Raw genomic sequence first — 14,697 nt, 5'->3', positions numbered from 1 at the left:
CACCGCCTAGGGGCCTAAGGAGTCATCTCCGTAAGCATTTTGAGGAAATACGGCACCTGAGAACCCAGCCGTATGAAGCGGAAAAACACAAGCAGGCCCTTGGTGAACTCCATAGACAGGCGTCGGACCTTTATGTCGGGAATTGCCCGGTGAATCCAGTACTTGAAGAAAAATATCCAGAACTCGCAGAAGAGGAACGCATACTCCCCAGGGAAACGCGTGTCACTCTTGCTCAACTTCGTTCTGGATACTGTAACAGGTTAAACTCTTACCTATCCAGAATCAACCCCGACATACAAAATGTATGCCCTGCTTGCAATGTGTCCCCACATGACACCAACCATCTCTTTAATTGTAATGTGGAACCAACGCCTCTAACACCCCTTTCCTTATGGTCCACCCCTGTTGAAACGGCAAGTTTCCTTGGACTCCCGTTAGAGGATATTGATGACAATTTGTGATCGGTCGCGGCTATTAGGTGGGGCGAGCATTGCTACAACAACAACAACAACAACATGACCTCGCCACTGATGACAGAAGAGCGGCTTGCTGGTTACCCCGGATTTTATAGAGCAAACGCCCTTGCCAGTTTATAATTTTCAGGAATGACGAGAGAGGATAGTGATAAATTGAAAACATGCGCTCTGAAGCTAAATCACTCATCCTCGACTTTGAAGGTTGGCTTCCCTCGCCGGTGGCTCCTCATCTAGCCCTGTTAGGCGAGGAATGTGCTAGCGCTCTTCGTCTCATCCGAAAATATTTCATCGGCGAAGACGGTGGTCAGTTCGTCACTGTGCTGCGTCAGATATGACATGGACTTTACGGTTGACAGGAACTTGCCAACATCGACGGAGTTAGGTTAGGTTAAGAGGGCGTGCGTGGGTGTTATCTACACTTCCACTCGGACACATTTTTGTCCATTGTGAGTGCCCTCAGTAAGTACAGGGTGGCGGTAAATTCGTTTAGCCCCATTACCTCCTAGTGGTCCTCAACGAACCACTTGCTTTCCCTGTTGAACCCAAGATGAAGCGAGACGTCCACCTTCCCAACCTCTGCCAGGCTGGCGAAGAAGCGTGAGACCAGAAATCAGAGGCCTCTCCTTTGATGCGTCGGGCATCGGCAGAGAAAGTGGTACATCGACTCCTCTTCCTCCTCATCCTGACAGCTTCTGCAGAGGGAGCTTGTTGGTATTCGCCACCGTCGGAGCATTGGCGCGATGGCACAATGACCCGTAAGTACCCTCACCGAAGATTTGTTCAGTTTGAGAAGGAAGCTGGTGCCTTTCCTATCCAAGCATGGCCATAAGAACCTTGAGACTTCGCAGTCAACCCTATTGGTCCATAGCAAGTCCGCTGCCCTGTTCTCATATTCGTCGATTCTTCCTAGGAGATAACTCAGCGGCGGTCGGACGGAACTTTTCCTAGCCATCTCATCCGCGAGTTCATTCCCTTCAATGCCGCTGTGCCCAGGGACCCAGCAAAGGGAGACATTGGGATGACTTATAGAAGCCAGAGAGGCTTTACACCTCCGCACGATGTCCGATTTTATTATGTTTGACTCTAATGCCCTTTAGGCGGCTTGGCTGTGAACAAGTATTGTTGGTAATGGAATGGTATTGGAGTAGCTTTACCGCTCTGTCTATGGCATAGACCTCGGCTTGAAATACACTGCATGCATCAGGAAGTCGGAATGATTGGCTTAACTGGAGATGTGTTGAGTACATCCCAGCTCCAGTTCCCTTTTCCATTTTCAAGCCTTCGATATATATTGTGATGCCCCTGCCTTTGTCTAGGCCTACTTTCCATTCCTCCCTTGAAGGATATCGTATGTTCTGAACCTGCGATGTGGTATGTTTTGGATGTTAGGTCGGTTATTATTCCGTTTAATTGCCCTTTCGTCATATCGTCCAGAATCGTCGCGTGTCCGTGCTTAGATGTTTTCCACATGTTGGATTCTCTTAGTTGTAGAGCTCTTCTAGCGGCTAATCCCTACACGATCGGTGGAGTTACAGTTACAGTTTTTAAGATGCTAAGTCAACACAATTCATTAATCCTGTATAGAAGATAAACAAAGTGAAATTATTTGGCGAAACCGGCTTCACAAGTATTACTAGTAAAACACAATAAGTTTTCCTTTGTGCGGTTTCTTCGAAGATATTATTCAACTAAAATATTAAATTTCCATTCGAGAACATTAAATTGTAAAGAACTCAAAGTCAGCGAATCCTTCACAAAATTTAATCTCACAAACATATTTACGTGTAGTGCCCATTTAAATAAGCTCGTTCAAGTTATGGTTCTAGCTATGTAATCAATAGATTTGCTCTAGATTTGCACATATTTTTGACTTGAAGCAAGTACTCGTAAATCCATCACGGAACAATAATTGATTTGAAGTGAGAGTTAACAATTAAATGCAATTTGTTCATTTAAATTTGATTTCAAACTCAAATCGTTTCATATGCTATGAATGCATTCTTCTGTGTGTGGGTGTTTCCAACACTGCGGACATTCCTCCTGACACACTTTTTTGGGTAAAAAACTATAGTAAGAACTGAATCAGAAAATTTTCTTCTATTATAAACGAAAATCTTAGACTTCCATCCAAATCAATTACAAAGTTTTTCTATAAGCGATACACAGCTACTTTGTGGCGACCATAAGTTGCTGTTGGGACGTTCCGAAGCGTACCTCATATTTGAGGTGACATATTATTTACTTATAACTTAGCGAGTAGCGTCTGTCCACCACGAGGTGTGGCTGCAAGTGGGCGTCTGTCTTGGATCAAGCGGCTCGCTATATAAACGTGGAAGTAATATTTTCACCCCCACTGAGCGGGTTGTGCGCTTGGCTTGGGACCCGCCACGTCAAACCACACTCCAATGAAAAGCAACAACAAGCCTCGGATAAAAAGACAACCCTTTATTGATGACGACCATGGCAAACGTTTGAAGGACAATGAATTGAGGCTATGCACCTGGAACGTCCGCTCCCTGAATGGGATTGGTGCAGATGCCCGGCTGGTTAATGTCCTCGTCAAAGCAAAATCTGACATCACGGCCATCCAAGAAATGCGTTGGACAAAGCAAGGAAGAAAGAAGATTAAAAATTGTGACATCTATTGGAGTGGCCATACAAATAAGCGCAGCTTCGACTTCGGATTCGTGGTGGGAGAGAGACTTTGTCGTCAAGTACTGACGTTCACCCTTGTGGACGAAAGTCTCGCCGCTATCCGAATAAAAGCAAAATTTTTTAATATATCATTCATCTGCGCCCATGCATCGAAAGAGGAGGAAGACAATGAGGTGAAAGACGCTTTTTATGAACAATTAGAACGCACATATGAGCGCTGCCCCCGCCATGATATAAAAGTCGTACTTGGCGACTTTAACGCCAGGGTGGGCATAGGTGTTTTGGGCCCTACAGTCGGAAGTATCTCGCAATCAGATCGATCACGTTGTGATAGACGGCATAGTTCCAGTGTTTTATTTGTGCGCCCGATCCGAGGACCTAACATCGATACGGACCATTATCTCGTCGCAGCCAAAATGCACACCCGCCTCTGCGCGGCTAAAACCAAGAACAAAAAACACAAGGAAAGCTAGACGTCGAAAGGCTGCAATCGCAACAGACTGCCAATGATTTCGCAACTCGACCCTCACACCTGCTCTCTGAGAGCTCAACTCAGCCTGAAGGAATGCAGGAGCATATCCCCAAAACACTTCGTACTTCCTTCGAGGAAAAAATTGGTTACCGGCGGCCTCGGAAAAACAACTGGTACAATGAAGAATGCCGCATTGCATCCGAAAGAAAAGACGCTGTCTACAGGGCTACGTTAAAAGCGAGCGCAACAAGAGTAGTGTGTGAACGCTATCGCGAGTTAAAAAGGGTAAAAATACGCCTTTTCAGGAAGAAAAAAGCGGAGGCATAAAGGCGTGAGTGCGAGGAGCTTGAGCTGATAGCCATCAGGAATAATGCCTGAAAATTTTACCAAAAAATTCGGCGACAGACGGAAGGATTTAAGACCGGGCCAAACTCCTGTAAGAACGAAAACGGTGATATTGTAACTGATGTCCAGAGAGTGCTTAGATTATTAGAGGCAGCGATTCACCGCGCAGAGATGACGAAACCGATTCCGCAATCGCCCGATTATGACGATGTTAGAATAGCAATAACCTGATTGAAAAACAACAAGGCCGTGGGCGCCGATGGATTGCTTGCAGAGCTATTCAAGTACGACGCCGAGGAGTTGGTAAGGCGCATGCAGCAGCTTCTTCGAAAAATATGGGCGGACGAGTGCATGCCCGACGATTGGAATCGAAGTGTTCTTTGCCCAGTCCACAAGAAGGGGATACTGCAAACTGCACCAACTATCGCGGAATCAGCCTTCTTAATATCGCATATAAGGTCCCGCCTATGGAAACAGAGATATAGGGCGGCCCCACTCCGTTGGAAGGACCAGGTGGAAAACGATTTAAACTCCCTTGGTGTGACCAATTGGTGCCGGTTGGCAGAGAAAAGGAGCGACTGGCGCGCCTTGTTGGACGGCCATAACCGTTTAAACGGTTAAGCGCTAATTAAGTAAGTAAGTAGCTTAGCGAGCAATGCGGTCTCTTGGTTCGCACAGAAGGGTAAAGCCTTTTTACCCATTCTAACCTAGGCAAAACTTTTTTTAAGATTCTACTGGGGAAGGTCAAAGAAAAGGTTGCACACATCCCTAAATTGTGTTTGTGCTCACTTTTCTTTTCTAAAATGTCGGATCTAGAGTAAATGTGATTACTTAGCCTAGATGGAACGGAAACTTCAGTTCGATGTAACGAAAAGGATGTCCTGGTGCGCAGAAAAAGTTGTTCACATCCCTTAATAAAAAAAAAAAATGTAAGGCGTGATAACCTCCGAAGAGATCAAAGGCCGAGCTTCTCTTCCAATTTGCGTCGTGCTTTTTTTAATTTTTCTTACAAATTGGCGGGACGGGACCTACATGTTTTACGTCGATTCCGAACGGCATCTGCAAAGTCGATGAGTTTTCATTGAGAGCTTCTCATGGCAGAAATATATTCGGATTTCTTGCCAAACACTGCCGAGGGGCAACCCCGCTTAGAAAAATTGTCTTCTAATTGAAAAACCTTGTTTATAAAGTTGTGATGTTGCTTTGGACGGGGCGTGAACCCATGATCTTCGGTGTGGTAGCACATCACACCACGGCGGCCGCCGTATTGTATTAAAATTGTGAAATTGTAACATTTTTTTCGTGGTGTCCCTTTGAATTTTTTATACTTGGAATAGAATGCTAATGGAGGTCAAGGTGGAGTAACTTTGCAACCGCATGCCATTATCCTTAAAATGGTATATGGACCTTTGATAGACTCATTTCTTACAAAGGTAAGACCTTGTGATTGTACACCCAATTATAAGCTTATTTAGTACCAAAACAATCGTGCACTGAGTTGTTTTTTGGGCTGGGAACATCACGCAACTAGATCCGTGTGTTTGACACCTTGAAGTTGAGCCTAAAGAGGCAGGTACTCACGTTAAAAGCATATATATATTGTGACGAATATTAGCATCACTAAGCTGGTACTAAATAAATGCACAACAACAATAAAGCAGCCACTCTTATGTAGAAGGCGACGAAGAGATATCTCATCTCACACATACAAATATGTAGTCATAAGTAGAGATGGGAAAGGGCTAAATACCCAAATGGTAAATATTCGGTAAATTGGTTATATATGGTAAAAATGGGTAAATACCAAATATTTACCCAAAAGAAGAGTAAAAATAATCTTTTTGAAAATATGGGAAACAAACACACAAATTCAATCCAAAATGTACCCAATTTGTCCATTATTGGTGGGTAGTTATCCATTACGCTATCGGTTGAACTAGTTTTAATCTGTAATCCAGCATTTTTCAAAAATATTTAGCCAATAATGCATGCCGTTGCAAAATTTAAGTTTACCCAGTTCACATTTTAAGTAAAAAAAAAAAAGAGTCAGAAAAATATCTAAATTGGAGCGTTTACAGTCGGTATGTGCTCATTTGGGAGGCCGAAACCAACTTGCAATGGTCGTCCTATATGAGGCTATTAACGTATGCCAATTGAGCCTAAATAAGAGTCCGACATAAGTCATAAAAGTCAAAAAGTTTAAACAGCTCATATTGTACTCTACTGGAACTCTCTGGCGATATTTTTAACTCTAATAAACTCTGATTATATGCCACCTATGTATATGGCCTATATATTAGGCATCGTCAGCGCTTATTGGGGTCATATATAGTTCGACACACCTGGACAGAGCGTGGCAGCTTTGCGGTCACATTAAAAATGTCGAGAAGCGTCCATGAGCGGAAAAACGTCGATGCTTATACAAAAACAGAATAGTAAGGGCAACAATAATGTACAAATGTAATTCATTTTGTATTAAAATGAAAAATTGTCGCAACAAAGTTTCAAAATATATTCCAAACTCGCTGTGACGAAGATAAAAAATAAAAAATTTATGTAAGGCGCGATAACCTCCGAAGAGATCTAAGGCCGAGCTTCTCTTCCAATTTGCGTCGTGCTCCTCTTGATTTTCCCTACAAATTGGCCGGACGGGACCTACATGTTTTATGCCGACTCAGAACGGCATCTGCAAGGCAGATGAGTTTTCACTTAGAGCTTTTCATGGCAGAAATACACCCGGAGCACTTGCTAACCACTGCCGAGGGGCGACCCCCCTTAGAAAAATTTTCTTCTAATTGAAAAACCTTATTTCTAAAATTTTGATGTTGCTTTGCCCGGGGTGTGAACCCAGGGCATACGGCGTGGTTGGCGGAGCACGCTACCATCACACCACCGTGGCCGCCAGATAATTAGTTGTTAATTGATAATTTTTGCAGGCTAGGTTTGGGGCTTTTAGGCCCTCCTACGCGTTTGGACGCTTTTCTGATTGCCCACTTATTTTGGACTCGTTTCGGATTCTTGCATTATGAGCGCCGTGAGCATGTTTGAGGGGTAGCTTTGTTTGCGTAAATATGAGTACCCTATAAACATTCTCTTACAGTTCTGGAGTTCAATATGGGCCCGCAAAATATCAGATTCATAAATGCTATCACCGTAGAGCCTTTTATGACTGCAATTTGATGAAATTATGAACAAACGAAAAATATTAAAATCGCTAAACTAGGCAGCTCCGGAATAAAAACTCAGAAAATTTTCTGCGACAATTTATTCTAAACTAGAAGACCCGGCAGACGTTATCCTGCCCTAAATTCGGCCAATCTGCATACACTTCACTTTTTCCTAATCCTTTTATTCGCTCCTCCCTCCGTCTTTTTCGCTTCATCTATCTCCATCTTCGTCTCATTCTATCTCTTTCTCAATCTCCTTCTCCTTCTCTCTTTTCTCTTCTCTCAATTTCTTCTCATTCTTCTGCATCCTTTATTGCCTGTCCCAGAAGGTGGTATGTATTTTATTCCAGTCCCAGTCCCAGTCCGACTACGAGTCTCAGTCCCAGTCCTAGTCCTAATCCCAGTCCCAGTCCGTCTCTGGATAATATATTGCTCTGTACTAAAGCACTCATCAACAGCTTTCATTTGATATCCATATCGTATAAACACTGTCTAGGCATTCACTGGCCCACGTGTTGGCCTATATCTCGAGACCCTAGTCACCCAGGGGTATGAAAATTACCCTCTACTAAAGCACCCATCAACAGCTTTCATTTGATATCAATATTCTATACACACATTCTAGGGGTACCCAGGTCCACGTTTTGGCCTATATCTCGAGACCCGAGTAACCCAGGGGTATGAAAATTACCCTCTACTAAAGCACTCATCAACAGCTTTCATTTGATATCCATATTCTATAAATACACTCTAGGGGTACCCGGGTCTACGTTTTGGCCTATATCTCGAGACCCTAGTCACGCAGTCACCTATCCTATATTTCAAGTTAGATCAAACTACACACGGGGTGCAAAACAAATTCAAAGTCGGTTCAGTAGTTTAGGAGTCCATTGGCCTCAATTGTGTGACACGTGTTTTTTTATATATTAAGATAAATAATTAATTCAACTAATACATTTCAATTCTATCTTAACCTCATGGGAGTTTTACCTCAACAATTTTCTCCCCTATGTTTTCCTCTTCGGATATATGTTAAAAAATCTTCCTAGAAAGATCATTAAAAGACTCAAAATTAGCAGTACACGACGCCAATAAGGCTCATATATGATATCGGAAGGAGACCTGTATAAGACTTACATATTTTAGAGGCAAAATATGAGCATATAGCATTCGCTTCAGGCTCGCAAATGAGTTCATAACGAGAGCTAACGATCCATAGTTTGGACTCCTTTTTGACTCAGTGTGTTTGCTAGGTTGTTTGTGTAAAATCAAAACGAAAATTTTTTAATTTCAAATGACGTATACATTTAATTTTTGAATTGTAATTCCAAGTAGCCTCGATGATTTTTAAATACCCAAAAAAAGATACAAAAAAGGAATATTCCGGGTATTTTCCTGGTATTTACCCATAAAAATATAAATACCCGGTAGAATCCCAACTCTAGTCATCAGCCGAAGTAGTTGCTCACACATACACATGCATATGGCTACAAACTACAATTATACATGTAGTATATAGCTGGTAACCAAGCATGAAGTTCGCGAAACCGAGAGTATAAAAGCAACGCAAGCTGAGTAATAAGGAATAAGTTTTGATTTAAACACGCTATTGGTTATGAAGTATAATTGTGAAGTACTACTCCCAAAGTAATCTAAATAAAGCGCAGTTTGCAATACAGAATATTGGAGTTATTTATTCCACAGTTTAGTGATTCAAACGTTAGCAGAAGGTTTCAAAAAACGGAATTTCCCTAAATTCGTTACAGAATAATTCGTACTGGTGTAAAGGCAGATGCCTCTAACCACTCAGACATTTCAATGCCCCGCTGCACCCTTTGTAATTGGTTTATAAGTATTATCTTTTTGTTTCTATTCCTTGTTATATACACTTTGGTACATATATACTTTGTGAGTTTACCTAAATTGTGGGAAATATTTTCTGGTATGTTCAACAAAACTTGATCAGTGATACTAGCAGTGCATTATTAGCAATGCTTCCGATGGTCATTGTTTTTTCTATAAGTGTTCGGATGTTTCGGGGTTTGACATCCTAATGCTTCTAGAAAAAAAATTATGTGACCCTAATGATAAATGAAAATGCTGTTTAGTTTTAAAGTTTTTACACGTGGTTTCACTGCTACAACAAAATTTCTTGAAGCTTGTTAAAAAAAATAAAAAAATCTAGTAGTTTAGGGAAGGAGATATTTTATAACATAAGTCCTGGTACCTGATTGGGGTTTTACCATTTGGTCGCCAAGCGAATTCTGGCAACACTATGGACACATTCAGTCTATGTGAGGTCTTTATTGGTCGACCAGTTTACTTATATTAGCCAAATATTTGAACAAATATTATGTCTCGCAGAGCATAACATATGAGACTATCGATTGACATTTATAAAATTATCCTAGGAAAGGGTTTACTTTTTGATCTTGGTTGACACTTTTGTAGAAACACCCACATACAAATATGTACGAGTGAACATTGTAGATGTTTGCAAACCAATATACAAGGTGCCGTAAAACTATGATATTGTTGCGAATATTTGCAAGTTTGGAACATCACTATAAAAAAATACTTGGCTCCTTTTACATTGGAAGAGATTTAGACCGCGCTTCTACTCCAAATTGCGTCGTGCTCTTTTTCAATTTAACCTATAAATACGCGGAACGACACTTACATAAATTGAGACATTTCCGGGGCTTTCAATAATGTCTCTAAATAGGCGAACATGGATGGCCTTTACTACTTTGAAGTACATCCAGCCATAGCCGAATGGTTAGGCTGCATGTTAAATTGCAGGAAGGTTACTTCACAATGGGTGTTGTATGATGCCACAAAATGAGTTGACAGGGGCACGCCGCAGGGCGGGATGTTATCACCTATGCTTTGGGCGCTGGTCATCAGCCAAAGGCTGAGGCGGTTTGATGTGTGTTTGAAGATAAGAAAGCCGAAAGTTATAGGAGTTGACTAAATAAAATGTTTTATTGCTGATGACAATGTCATTGTAAAAGATATTGCGTTTCGCTCTGCAAATACTGAGCTTGGTTCTACTATAATTTTCTTAAAAAGATAAGCAATTCTCACAAGTGGAAGGTGCCTTCCAACAATTAACTGTTTGATGAATCGGACGCTTCGGGATGTACATACTAGGGCATCTTATGACGGATTGACAGGAATATAGGAATCATTCTAGATAGTAAGATGTCGTGGAAGCTCAACGTGGAGGAGAGAGTAAAGTAGGCATCGACGGCATTTTCTACATGGAAAATAATGCTGGGGTGTACCAGGGGTCCATCGCCTTCCCTCCCTCATTGGGCAGCGATTGTAAAGCCTATCCTATACTACGTAGTCTTTGTTTGGTGGAAAGCCCTATTAAAAATAACCAATATAAGAAAATAAGAAGGGGTATACAGGTTATCAATGCTTAGCATTACGGGAGTCCTATAAAGCTTCTAGTATTTGCCAATAGGACAGAGTTATTTTATATTATAGGTCCTAATTTTTGATAGTGTTTTTCAGTTTGGTCGTTAAGCTAACTTCTGGTAACACTATGCGCTTATTCAGTCTATGTGATGTTCTCACAGACTGGCCAGTTCAAACTAACCTTAGCTTGTATACTAACAGGCAAACCCACAACAATTATTATGTAGATAACCAATTGCACCACCTTTTTACTGCATCTAATTACAAATATAAATACACACAAACTTACAAATATTCTGCGAATGTATGCAACGTACAAAACTTTTAGTAGTCTAAGCACGGTTGTTTGTGCTAAGACAATAATTCGAACATTCCGGTTCAAAACTGATCACATTACGTTTGGTTACCAGCTACCGCTGGTTTTACTTTATATTCGTACTAAGAAAAGAACTATCATAAGAGAACTGCGGCCCCAAAGCCTTATATTTACCTTATATGTACATATGTGTTATATTTCAAGTTTCACACACATCATAATTGGAAATGTGGACACATACATACATATTCATTTGTACACATATATACATTAGGGTGGGTCGATTTGCCATCGATTTTTCGATAGGATTTGCGCTCAGGAAAAAAATTTCCACTACGCATACCCAAAAAAATGGGCGAAATTAAATTTTTTTGACTTTTTTTCGACTTTGATTTTTAAGGTTTTTTTATGACCTACTAAAAAAATTTTCATATGTATACATTGTCCGACCCAAAAATGACCGCTAAAAACGTTGTCGATAACAGTTTTTTGAAAAAAATAAAAAAAATATCGAAAACGTTTTTAGCGGACATTTTTGGGTCGGACAGGGTATACATGAAAATTTTTTTAGTAGGTCATGGAAAAAAACCTTAAAAAAAAAGTCGAAAAAAAGTAAAAAAAAAAAGATGATAAAAAAATTTTAAGGACTACCTTTATATAAATGGAATAAAAAATAGAAGACAATTTTTCCTTTAATACAGACATAACCTTGTTGAATTTTGATTAAAAAACTTTAACAATAACTCTTGTAAAAGAATTTTGGGATTCAAAACTATAAAGGTGGAGCGCAGTCTTTCAATTTAAGGCAAATCATGTACTTGGGATTAACTAATTGATTATTCTTTTACAAGAGCTATTGTTAAAGTTTTTTAGTCAAAATTCAACAAGACTATGTCTGTATTAAAGGAAAAATTGCCTTCTATCTTTTGGTCCATTGGTCTATATCTATATTCGGCTTAGGTGACTGTAGAAAGATGTATGTGTGCTACATATAAATCTGTGAATTATTATTGCTGTTCGATGTTCTTGATATTTGTGGAGCACGTGAGTTGGACAAAGGGGATGAATGCGGCGAATGATTCTTGTAGGCGATTATTCTCTTAATTGGCGAAGCCGGATAGTGCAACGCAATCGTTGTTGGTGAATATGATCACAATTGTTGAGGAAGTAAGTTCAACACAATTGATAAAGTGGTGAATTTTCATTGCTGGTGAATGTGCATCAAAACAAGAGAATTCCACCTCGTTTGTCAGCTAATAAATTTGCACATCTGAAAATCGTGGGGAAATTCGCATACGCCTGAAAGTCTAATAGCGTTTTCTTTTCTGGCTATAGTGTTACGCTTTTTGTACGCCGCGCCAGGGTTGTTGTTCTATTCTAAAAAACAGGCAACGCCTTTACGGGGTATTTCGTTCTTTTGTGAAAATTATTGCCTGCTCGCAACGCACAAGCGTTACACTTTTACCCTGTATAAAATGGCGTTGTGGCAGTGCAACTCTGTGAAACTCTCAATTCGTTCTTGAGTTCCACATATACTCTGTTAATAGTTAATATGAGTGCACAGATCACCTACCAGATTGCGCATTCACGAGTTCAAAATTGCTTCGTTCTGCGCATCTATGTCACAGTTGACTGTTTGAGCGAATGAAAGAAAGAGAGAAAAAAACAAGAGCTAAAGGAAAATGACGTAGAATTGCCCATAAAAAAGAGATGATCTAATGTTTACATGCCCAATGCGCATCTTCTTGTGTGATTTGTGATATGAGTGAATATGGTGAGATGAAATGTTCTTTGTATGCACTGTAAATGGTGACAATTTTCTGGGGTAGGAGTAACACTATTAAGGCTTTACCATTTACTTAGGCAACAATTTATTTTAGAAAAGAAAATGCTATAAAAGAATCGTGGTGAAAGTCGCGTACGCCTAAAAGTATGCAAGGACGTGCATTGAGTTGGGCCTTCAACAAGGTAGAATTCTACAACGCCTGCAACACTCAGGAGGCTAGCCATGAAGGTACGGCTTAATCTTCTAAATAGTTCGACTTGTGCGTTACGTAGCTCAAATTTTTTGACCAAGCATTGCACTGTCACAAAGTTTTAATCTATATTTCTAGTTTCAAGTTTCTAGATATCCAGGACGTTAGTTAAAAATCGATTGAGATTCCCAATTTAAAATTAGTTTTCTCAATATCTCGATCCATGCGCCACCTAGCGGATTTTTTGGATTAAAATATTGCATTGTCACCGGATTCTGACTTACGGCCCAATATTCATGTCCCTAGCTCATCGTGAAGTTACTCGGAAATCGATCGCAAAATTCTCCCGTTTTTAAAGGATTTGCAGTTATCTTGACTAACATGCCACCTAGCGGAACTTTGTTTTCTATAAGTTTTATTGTCACCAGGTATCTAACTAAGTGCCAAGTTTCAAGTCTCTAGGTAACTGCGAAGTTAGTTAAAAATGGATTGAAAATTACCAAATTAAACATAATATTCCTAATATCTCGATCCATGCGCCACCTAGCGGCATTTTTTTGATATTGAATTGTCACGGGGTTCTGATTTACGGCTCAAGTTTCATATCTCCAGCTCACCGGGAAGTTACTCAAAAATCGATTGCAAGATTCCTCTCGTTTTTAAAGAATTTGTGGTTATCTCACTTAGCGCGCCACCTAGCGGAACTTTGTTTTCTATAAATTGTATTGTCCCCGGGTATCGAACTATGTGCTGAGACACACATCTCTAGGTAACCGGAAAGTTGGTTAAAACTGGATTGAAAGGTTCCCAAAATAATATTAATTTTCCTAATATCTCGATCCATGCGCCACCTAGCGACATTTTTTTTGATCAAATGTTGCATTGTCACCGGATTCTGACCCACGGTCCACGTTTCAAGTCTCTAGCTTACCGGCAAGTTACTCAAAAATCGATTGCAAAATTCCCCTCGTTTTTCAGGGATTTGGAGTTATTTTAATTAGCACTCCACCGAGCGGAACTTTGTTTTCTATAAATTGTATTGTCACCGGGTCTCGAACTATGTGCTAAGTTACTAGTCTCTAGATGACCGGGAAGTTAGTTAAAAATGGATTTAAAAATTCCCAAATTAAAATTAATTTTCCTAATATCTCGATCCACGCCCCTAGCGGAATTTTTTTGATAAAATATTGCACTGTCACCGGGTTCTGACTTACGGCTCAGTTTCATATCTCACACATACACATTCGTTTATCTCGATTCGCTCGCCACCTGGCGGCATTTATTTTCCTGGAATTATAGTGCCATCGACTCGCAAACTATTTGCTAAGTTTCAAGTGTCTGCATCACCGAGAAGTTAGTTAAAAGTCGATCGCAAAATTTCCATTTTAAAATAAATTTTATGTATATCTCGATCCGTGCTCCACCTAGCCGGTTTTTTCACTTGCATTGTAATGTCTCCCAGATCTGAACTATGTTCTAAGTATCAAGTGCCTAGCTCAAAGTGAAGTTACCGAAAAAGACTTTCCCGTGGGTCAAAAATTCGTATGGAAATGAGGTGACAAACATGAAGGGGACTTAATATAAAGGTAAGAAATTGAAATTTCGCAGGCTCGAAAATTATTTTTTTGGGTATGCGTAGTGGAACTTTTTTTCCTGAGCCCAAATCCTATCGAAGAATTGATGGCGCGATATCGGTTAATAAATCGACCCAGTCTAGTATACATACATATACAACACATGAATTGGCTACATAGCACAGGAAGTCATTATTGCGGTATTGCTTTCTACATTTTAGTGCAAATCGCATTGATAAGATTTGCATGCATACGCGATATTAATAGCTTCAGTTTATGTAAGTAATAAC

Source organism: Eurosta solidaginis, chromosome 4 (assembly GCF_040869045.1).
Source record: "Eurosta solidaginis isolate ZX-2024a chromosome 4, ASM4086904v1, whole genome shotgun sequence".
Taxonomy (NCBI): Eukaryota; Metazoa; Arthropoda; class Insecta; order Diptera; family Tephritidae; genus Eurosta; species Eurosta solidaginis.
This window is presented reverse-complemented; position numbering follows the sequence as displayed.